Genomic DNA, 10,059 nt, shown 5'->3' with positions numbered 1-10,059 from the left:
AAAATGCTGTCTGCCCTTCTCCACTCTGTCTTCCGGTAGGACATACATTCCACTTAGGAAGGGGTTTCTCTCTCCGGACCAGGGAGAGCACTGCTCCTCACCTGCAGCCCACGAGAGGCTCCGAACTCCCGGAACCGGCCGTGTCTTCCACGGCTGCTCTACACATCCCCCCTTCCCTCTGGCTTGTCACGCTCCACAAGGCATCGCTCTTTGTGAAAACACCACGCGAACTCAGGTCTAACCCCTTCTTTGGGTCGTCATTACTTTTTGATGACGACCTCCATGCTGTGTCCAATTACCAACACCAGGTGAAACATACATGCCTTTTCTGCGGGTCTGTCTTGTTTTTTTTTGTTTGTTTGTTTTGTTTTGTTTTTAAGATTTTATTTATTTATGTGACAGACAAGAGATCACAAGGAGGTAGAGAGGCAGATGGGGGGTGGGGCGGGGAGCAGGCTTCCTGCTGAGCAGAGAGCCCAATGGGGGCTCGATCTCAGGATCCTGGGATCATGACCTGAGCTGAAGGCAGAGCCTTTAACCCACTGAGCCACCCAGGTACCCCATGTGGGTCTATTTTTTGTCCAGTTGATCCACAGGGCCCAGCCGCTCAGCCCCGGAGGGTGGAGGCTGTGGCTTATGTCCCAAGCAGGCCCTCAGCACAGGCTCAGGGAACGAATCCTGACTGAACACAGCATGGGGGTATTCTGTACTGTCCTGCCCTTCTTAGGCTTTCTTGGTCCTTCCAATAGGAGGATCCTAAATGTCTTGAGGACTCGGAGGAAGGTTCTCCTGGGGTTCGTCGTGATCTGTGCGTAAGCCAGGCACTCTGGAAACTGCCTTGGCGCTTGCTTCTGGGGGTGGTGGGAGGAAGTTTCCATAGAAGGTTCCGGTAAGATAGGGCTCCTTTACGTAAGTTCTCTCCGATAGATCAGGAGATTGGGGAACGTGTTTAGGGGTCCAGTCTCCACATGGGAAAAATTGGGTTTCAAGGCATTTGTCAGTGGGAGGTCAGGTTGGGGGGTGTGTTGACCGACATTTTAGACTAGGGGAAACTGAGGTACGTGTGCCGGAGGCTCAGGGGTCTGGGAGCGAACGTCTCAGGCTGGGCCGGAGAGCCAGCTACTGATGGAGGCGGGCTTCACAGGGCGTTCAGGGGAACCCTCAGCCCAGGGCACGCGACATCCCCACGGGGACACCTTAGGGGTGAGGCACGGAGGTGGTCACACCACAGGTCTGATGCCTCATTTACTAGAAAACCATGTGGGGAGGAAAGCCGTTCCTGGCAAGGGGAGGAGGGAGACAGGGGTGCACGGGGCGTCTGGCCTTGCCCAGCTGGAGAGCATCGTGGCCGGCCTGGCCCTGCTGGCTGCTGCCCTTGGGAGCACGGCCTCCTCTGAGGGCCACACATTCGGCTTTCAGGTTCCCTGACAGCATCTTGCCAGGATCGCAAGACCCAGGGAATCCCGACAAGGCCTCGGCTCCCCTCCACTTTCTGCCACGGAGGCTGAGCATGTTGGGGCCCCCAGAGGGCACTCGCTTTTATTGCTCCCACTCAGGAGGGAGAATGGTGGCCACTTCAGAATTTCCTGACTCTGGCGGCTGGACAGTCACATACACGGCTTAAATCCCAACCTGTGAACAGAAAGGGAACTGGCTTCCCAAAGCGACTCTCCTGGCCTCCCTCCTTCTCAGGAGCTGAGAGCGGGGAGGGGGGCCCAGCAGAGCCTTGTGGCAGAGCTTCCTGTCCTGTGCAGGGAGATCTCCTTGGCTGATAGCCTTGGGGTTTTTTTTGTTGTTGTTGTTGTTTTCCTTTCTTTTTTCTTTTTCAGCCGAGCTGGGCAAGGGGAGGTAGAGCTTGGAGTCAGACCATCTCTGCTGGGCTCCCCGCATCCTGCCCGAGGGGAGCAAGGTCAGTTGATCAGAGGCGTCTTCCCTGGGCCTGAGAAAGGTGCTGGGCTCGGAGAGAAAGGCTCAGACCGTACGTAGCCACTCCTCGCCACCTCTGCCTGCCCTGTGGTCACCGGGTCCAGCCTCCCTCCAGACCCCGGTCACCGGTGGCACCCCTGCCATTTCTCATCTGAACAGAAGGGCAGCTCAGGCCAGAAGGAATGAAGGCCAGTGTCACCTTCGTGTCGCTGATAGGACTGAGCGGCCTCCGCTGCGTGAGACCTGGGGGTGAGCCTCTGGAAGCCCTTTTGGTAACTCCTCCCGACGTGGCTGTGCTAACCCATAACCCCTCAACCGGGGCACACCTTGCACTTGACGATCACCACTTGGTGAATCTCAAAAGGCAAATACACTTGTGAGAGGGAAATGTGTTAGTAACTTCATATTAAGGACCAGCATTAGGTCATTTCCTAAGAGTAGATGGAGTGGAAGGGGGGTGTGGGGGGTTGTGCTTTGTGCCTGCGGGGGCCCATGAGGTGGGGATGACAGGCACAGAGAGGGGCCAAGGAGCACACCTTTGGGCAGGCGTGGGCCACAGTCTGTGGGGCACAGAGTCTGCACGAATCTGGGGATGCTCAGTGAGTGCCCACTTGTGGGCGGGCCCAGGAGTTCGTGCTGAGGTTTGCACCAACATCAGTAAGCAAGGGGACAGGACCGACCAGCGGAGAGGGTGGGCAAGCAGGTCCCAAGGGGTTAGTGCCCGACAGCGTGCCCCTCTTTTGAGGGCTCCAATTTTAGTTCTGATCTCCTAGACTGACAGCACTGACAGCACCCGCCCTCCCCTCCTGGGGGCAGATGTGACTTCCCTGTTGGTGTCCCTGGGAAGGGAGACAACAGGGCCCCCAGCAGGACCCAGGGTTCAGAGCACTTGTTCTGTGCCAAATACCAAAATAAGACTAGTAGAGGCCCACAGGGGCCTGCGGGTCCTGGAGTGGCAGAGGCGTAACTGAGGAGTTTCAGTCGCTGTGGGAAGGGTCCCCTGGAATGCTGTGGAAGCACTGAGGGAGGAGGGGCTTGTGAATTCTGCAGAGGCTGGGAGACTTCCAGGAGGAGGCGGCACCTAAGGGGCTCGAAGGGGAGGGAAATGAGTACGGAACGGAAAGAAGAAAAGAAAGAAGAGGCCGCTCTGTTGAGAGGGTGTGGGCAAGGCTCCTGGAGAGTGTAGCACTCCGTTTCCTCCTTGGACGGGCTTCCTGCAAAGGGCAGCAATTGCTGGACCCGCAGCGTCTGCCTGCCCACTCCTGGGTTGCCCGGGGCGTGCCTCCGCACGGTGCACGCGAGTGTGTGTGAGTGTGAGTGTATGAGATAGAGTGTGTGCATGAGCACGAGAGCGTGGGAGACATGTAAGTGCATGACTTTGTGTGCAAGAGAGCTAGTGTGAGTGTGTGTGCGCACGAGGGTGAGAGAGCAAGAGACAGCGAGAGCGCCCGGGGCTGTAGGGCAGGAGAGAAGGAAGAGCACCCTCCCGCCTCACCTGCGCATGCTCCAGAGAGCACAGGCGCGGAGACTCAAGGGCGCAGGCGCAGTCGTAGGGGCAGGCGCAGTAGCGGCCTTTCCGAGGGCAGGAAGGAGGCCATCTTGGGAGCCGTTTCTCCAAAGCCTGTGGGCAGATTTAAATCTCTGGGCTCAGAGAATCCGGGGCAGGGGCTTCCGATGGACTGTGGTCAGAGCCCCAAGAGGAGGGGAAGGCATGAAGGGAGCTAGCTGTGCATCCTTAACCTTTCACCTGGGCCTCGTGCTGCAGAGAGAGACCCTTCCTGCCCATTCCTCAAACTTGGCATCCCCGCATGTTCCCCGCTCTTCCCTGGAAGCAGCTCGGGGACTAGAGGTGTGAACGGGGGAGGGTCTGTCCCCACACCCAAACCTTGGCAAAGGCGGCCTCTTCAGTGCAGTCCAAGAGGCACACCTGTTTTCATGCATGCATGGGAGGCTTGGGGAGCTGGAAAAACCGCTCTCTTCCCTGAGTCCAATTTGTAAAAAGAAAGAACAACACAGAACAAAAGATTGAAGGGGAACTGTGTGGGTTTTGACATTCGTGATTGTACTGGTGATTTATTCAAACACTAAAAAGAGTAGTCTAAAGTCTAAGCTAGTCATGGCTTCTTTTTTTTTTTTTAAAGCAGTTTTTGAGCTGCACGCCTTATCTGTTCGACCAGAGCATAAATGTTCAAGGAATAAAAAAACTTGATTCTTTCGCATCTTCTGAATATAACCAGTAGCTGGCATAGCACTTGGGAATTTCTTGATAAAATGAGAAATAGATTTTAATTCATTTTTTTAGGGACCCTAAATCATCCATTTCTCTATCTGATCCTCTATCATCTTGCCATCCAGCAAGCCAGCCTTCCGAGGGTCAGAGGGCTTCTCCGTGGTCCTCTGTCTTTCAGTCTGACTTCTCTTACTTTCCGTTGGGATGGACGTCCCTTCTCCATCCATCTGCAGGGACTAGACAGAGCTTTCCATACCCGGGTTAAAATGAGGCACAATCTACAGCAGGCTCCCTGCCAGCCAGCCTCAAGTTGGTAAAGGAGGGGACAGCTGTGTCCGGACTCAAGTGAGATTTGGGGGCTCACGGATGGAGCTGGTGCCCTTCAAGACTGCATCTGATCGCAGATGGTCAGCATTCTCCACCCGGGTCTCTGATTCTGGTTCTGCGAGCAGCTGTGGTCCTCGGGCAAACTACACGCCCTCTGCAAGCTTCGTGCTTCCTTGTGCACCATGGGCATGAACCCTTGGGCCCCACTTGCTGTGTGGGGAGCGTTGGGTAGACCTGCCCCAGCTCTTCTCCTTACAGTCACAGTGTGGAAATTAAAAGTTAAAGGATGATCAGGATGAGGATGGGAATGGATGTGTGCACAAGAAAGGCAAGGCTCAGCAGATTGGGGGAAATGAATTGGAATTAGGGAATGATTAACACTTTCAACAATCTGATAGAAAAGGGGACAAAATATTCATAAAGGCACCTTGTAAAGAAGACATAAACTTGGCCAGTATGCAGTTCAGAAGGTGCTCCACATCAGCTGTCATTAGGGAAATGCTAATTAAAACCACACGAAGATACCCCTACATACCTAACAAAGTGGTTTGCCTCATAAAGAGTGCCAAGGTCAAGGGTTGGAGAGGATGAGGGGCCACAGGAACTCCCGTACACTTCTGGGAGTAAGAAAAGCAGCTACTTTGACAAACTATTTGCCAAGCTCTGCTAAAACTAACTGCACAGGACCTGTGACTCACTAGCCCCATACTCCTAACTACGTACTCAGCAAAATATATGTACGTGTTTGCTGAAAACATTTGAAAGAACAGACAGAGGGGAATTTTGTATAATGTCCCCAAACTGGAAACAGACGGTGGTACATTCATACAAGGGAATAAATGTCTTACAGCAAAGAGAGCCAACAGGCGGCAACCACACCCAACAATATGGGTGAACACCACCGGCTGATGTTGACCCCAAAACACTATACGTGTAAGAATACACATACACCTAGTGTGTGATTTCATTGGTTTAAAGTCCAGAAGCATGGGCGCCTGGGTAGCTCTGCCTTTGGCTCAGGTCATGATCTCAGAGTCTTGGGATCTAGACCCTCATCGGGCTCTCTGCTCAGCAGAGAGCCTGCTTCTCTCTCTACTCCTCTCTGCTGCTTGCATGTACTCTCTCTCTCTCTGTGTCTCTCTCCATCTCTCTCTCTCTCTCTCTGTCAAAAAAAAAAAAAAAAAGGTTCAGAAGCAGATACAATTGAGTCGTGATTTTAGAAATTAGGACAGTGATTACCTTGGAGTGTAGAGAGAGGTGGCAGGGCACATAGGTGAGCTTCTGGTGAGCTGTGTTTCCCAATCTGCGTGTGATGCTACTGACGTGTTCATTTTGTGCAAATCGTCAAGCTGTACTTTTACGATTTGTGCACACTTTTGCGTGTATGTGTTGGGATTTTTCAATGGTGCAAGTTCTTTAACAGTCCTCCTATCAAGAGGCCAGAGCTATGTCTCCCTCTCTTGATTCTGGGTGAGCTTGTGACTCACTTGTCACCGATGGGAGGTGGTGGAGGGGATGAGGCCAGGTCAGAAAAAGTGCTTTGAAGTCCGGCGTATTGATAGAAGAACTGAGGTGCGGTGAGGCCGACAGGTGGGGAGACGATTGTCATTGATAAACATAGCTCGTTCCTCATAGATCCGGAGTGAAGGAGGCAGGCCTCATCACTGGGGTGGGGGAGGGGGAAGTAGCAGGGTCATATGGGAGACGGAGAGACACAGAAAGGTGGGCAAGAACAGTTACTATGGGAAAAAGAACATGTGAGACAGAGGAGGACAGACTTAGAATGGGCTAGTTTGAATCATTTCAGGTGGCTCTGGGACATGGGCGCTGCCCCGTGTTACTTGGCACCTGGCTCTGTGGGTAACGAGGCAGGCGGGCAGGTGCACAGCAGCGCTGAGCCTGAGAGCCCCATAGAGGAGGCATTTGGGGTGGGATCCTCGGATTGGTTGGTTTGCATTTGGAAAGTGCACTCAAGGGCCCAGCTGTCCCAGGAAGGAGCAGTCCAGTAGGGTCAGCAAGACCCCACCGTGGGAAAGCATCAGAATAAGAACATAATGGAGCTTCTACCTAGTGTCTTGTAGGTAACACTTTCCTTGCAAGCCTGGAGCTGCTGGGTAAGAAACCAAATTACATTTGGGCTGCTGGGCTGTGAGGAAGACTCACGAAGGGCCCAAGTGCGGGTACTTTCGTTGACAACCGTAGCTGAGGTTCCCGCCAAAAGCCAGCATGAACGGCCACTAGTCTGAGTGAGGTCCCTCCAGATGGTCCTACACCTGCCATCAAGTAAACCCCAGCCCTTGACCCTTCCCAGCGGAGGTTCCCCACACCAAGGAGGAGAGAAAAGCCATTCCTACTGTGTTCTGTTCCAAACCTGGCTGTGAACAGAATCAAGTGTGTTTTCAGCTGCTGAATTTGGGGAGGGGGGTCATTTGTTACACAGCAGTAGTGACTAGAATAGTGTGTTACACGTCAGCAAAATGTTTGCTTAAAAAGAGAGACGTTTTCCGTGTGTCTGTTGCTTCATCACATTATTAGTAGTAGTACAGAGGCAACATAATGTTTTCTTTCCTTTTCCCTTCCTTCCTTCCTTCCTTCCTTCCTTCCTTCATCTTCCCAAGGACCTCAGTGTCATGGCGTCCCACACGGCTGATCCAAGCAGCCCCTTCTCCCATACCCGCTCCTGCCTTCCTTGCCCTCCGCCCCGGGCAGTCAGCCTGGGCCTCTCTCTGTTCCATATGGCCCTTTCGGTCTTCAGTGCCCAGAGAAACATCGTTGCCCTAGGCCTTGGCTGGCTCAAGAGCAAGAAGATCAACTCAGTGGGCGTCTATCTGGTCTACCTGGTGGGTCCGACCTCCTGTTTGCCCTGGTCCTGCCTGGAAGGATCACCTATTCCTTGCTGGACTCCTGCTGGCCTTTCTTGCTCTCTACGTGAACACCTACGGTGGGGGGTGGGGGTGGTGGTGGTGTCCAGCCCATGATGTGTGTGAGTGTGGATGGCTGCATGGCTGTGGTCCGTCCCACTAGAGCCCACAGCTCCGCAAGGCCAGCCAGGCACAGCTGGTCTGTGTGGCTCTCTGGGCTTTGGCCTTGGGGCAGACAGCGCCCCTGTTCCTTCTCCCCACGACAAAGCTCGTGGCAGGCAAGCTGACCTGCATGGAGTATGAACGTGTCGAGGGAGCCATCAGGCTGCCCCTCATGGGCCTGGCCACCTGCACTCGGAGCTTCTGTGGGCTGGTGGGGGTCACCGTGTTTTGTTACCTGAAGATCACCTTGAAGCTGTGCAGGCCAGCCCGGAGAAACTCGCTGATGAGCCAGAAAGGGTGCCCCTGGAGGGGCTGGCTGCCTGCCCTGGTGGTGCTGGGGCCGTGGTGGTCTTCATCCTCTGTCACCACAATGTCGTCCAGTTCATGCTGAGAGAGATGCTGCGCCCACTGTCCTGCCCGGATCAGAGGGGTTCCAGACTGTCCCTTCAGCTCTCATGCCCTCCATGGACACGAACAGCGGCATTGACCCCATCACTCCCTTCTTCGCATCCAGCCGGTACAGGAAATGGCTCCTTGGCATCTTAAAACTCAGGGGGTCTGCGTTCTCCTCGTCCTGCTTCCAGGGAAGGGCTTCTTCAGAAACACAAAGTGTCAGCCCGCCTGCAGCCTTAGCGCCCTTGGAAGAGAATGAGGTCTAATGAGTCATTGGCTTTAAGACTCTGTCTCTCCGGAGAGGTCCAGGCTCAGAGACATGAAGCATAGATTAATCTGGGGACGGGGGGTTCTTTAACAAAAAGAATAGAAGAGAATAAATACAAAATTAGGTGCAGAGTCTTGGATGGTGAGGGGCCCCGGAACTTGAACTTGCTCAGGTTCATGATGGAGCACCTCTAATGTTTCCCAACAGATAATATGGGAGCTCCCGGCCCTCTAAAGGCATTTGTGCTATTTCTTGCTGGAAAGGAGCATTTGGAGAGTAAATGCAGAAAACACCAAAAGCAGGAGGTTTCAGGTTTGGGGAGGCAAAATGTTGTAAAGGGCAGTAGGACCCCTCCCTCCAAAACAAAGTTTGTGGAAACTTCAGGTAACATTTACAAGAATGCCAAGGTTTTCCTGCCAAGGTCAGAAAACACTGGGGGATGCACCTCAGTTCCAGACTTGGAGGTGGGGGCTGGAGTGTGGGTGACGGGCGGGGATGGGGTGGTTGCTTCTGCAGAGCCCACCTCCCGGAGTGGGAAAGCATGGTGTCCCCTGTGCTGCTGGGGTCAGTGGCCCAGGAAGGGACGATGTCAGAAAAGCAGGCACAAGTGTCTCATCTGATTAGCACCTGTCGGAAAGTGCGTATCCACGCAAGCCTTGTACGTTCGATCAAGACAAACCTTTCACTGCACCTTCCCAAGTTTAAAGTCACTCACGGAGTGTTTCAATTTTGTGGGTTTGTGAAACGCGACCCAGGCCTCCCTGCTCAGCGGCATGTGAGCATCCCCCCCACACTACCCACCCCCACTTCCCTCAGTTTCCAGCCCCGAGCTGCAGGGGTCCCCCATGAGGTCACCCTGGCCCTGTCCCACCGTGACCCTCTGCTCCTGATGACCCACTCCATGCCCCTCGTAATTCCTGACATTTTGGGCGCTTGACTCTCTCCCATCTCAAGCTTCAGGCTCTGTTCTCTTGAGGGGGTGTCCTGGGCCATCAGTGGCCAGAGCCCCCTCGTTGCTGTCCCACTGGACTCTGAGCTGGGAGGACACTCAGCTCTTGAGTTACTGTCCGTGGCTGTGGCCCCTGTAGCTAGACAGGCATCAGCACTGATGTCACTCCGGGGACAGGGTGGCCAAGTGCTCAGGAGAGGTGCTTCTGGCCTGCTAAGGTCAGGGCTAGAGGGGGACCACAGGCTCAAAGAACGTGGAACTCTGCTCCTGGGGTCCCGAGCACTCAGGATGCATTCAAGGTGTGGTCCCCCTCTGCACTCGGCCTCAGCCACACTGAAGAAATCCCAGATGCCCACGGTTTGTGTCCCCACCTGGCTAGCATGCAGAGCCTACGCTCCCCTGCTGTTTGCATGAACCTAGCACTTATCAAAGGGCATGGGGTGCCAGGAGGGGGACTGGCCAGCCAGCAGGGGGCCGAGGAGTCACCAGAGCACCCTGGTAACCAGAAGGTGTCCTCCTTGGAGAAGGCTGGGCACACAGGGCTGCCCAGACCTGTCAGTCACCGGACACTACAAATCCTTCCCCTTCTCTCCAGCGTTCCTCGTACCTGTCCACCCTGCACGCCAGGCTTCTCAGCGCCCAAGCCGCTCAGTCGGTTTGTTAGAGCACAGGGAAGCGGGAAGAAGTCACATCCAGAGGGCGTTTGGGATCAGGAGCGGGATCAGGAACAAGGACCAGGGCTGTGAGATCCGGCGGAAGTGACCACCGTGGGTGGGGAGAGGGAGCCCAGCGGAGACGCACCTTTGTTTGGCGACAGCAGCCACAGATGGACGGGGTGCCTTGCCTTTCAGACGTGGTGCTGACGGGTGAGGTTTACAAGAGGGACGTCTGAGTTCCGAGGGCTGAACTCGCCAGGGAGGCTCTGAGGCTGGACTCCGGGTGT

At 54.7% G+C, this 10,059-nt stretch overlaps 1 pseudogene across 1 annotated transcript; it reads left to right on the top strand.

Annotated features, from left to right (window-relative positions):
* Positions 1-7,090: 7,090 nt before the first annotated feature.
* On the top strand, positions 7,091-8,204 carry LOC309848820 (G-protein coupled receptor 183-like; annotated as a pseudogene). The gene has a single exon. The product of its transcript is annotated as a G-protein coupled receptor 183-like (transcript).
* The last annotated feature ends 1,855 nt before the right edge of the window (positions 8,205-10,059 follow it).

This window comes from Mustela nivalis, assembly GCF_964662115.1.
Source record: "Mustela nivalis genome assembly, chromosome: 15".
Classification (NCBI taxonomy): Eukaryota; Metazoa; Chordata; class Mammalia; order Carnivora; family Mustelidae; genus Mustela; species Mustela nivalis.
This window is presented reverse-complemented; position numbering and strand designations above follow the sequence as displayed.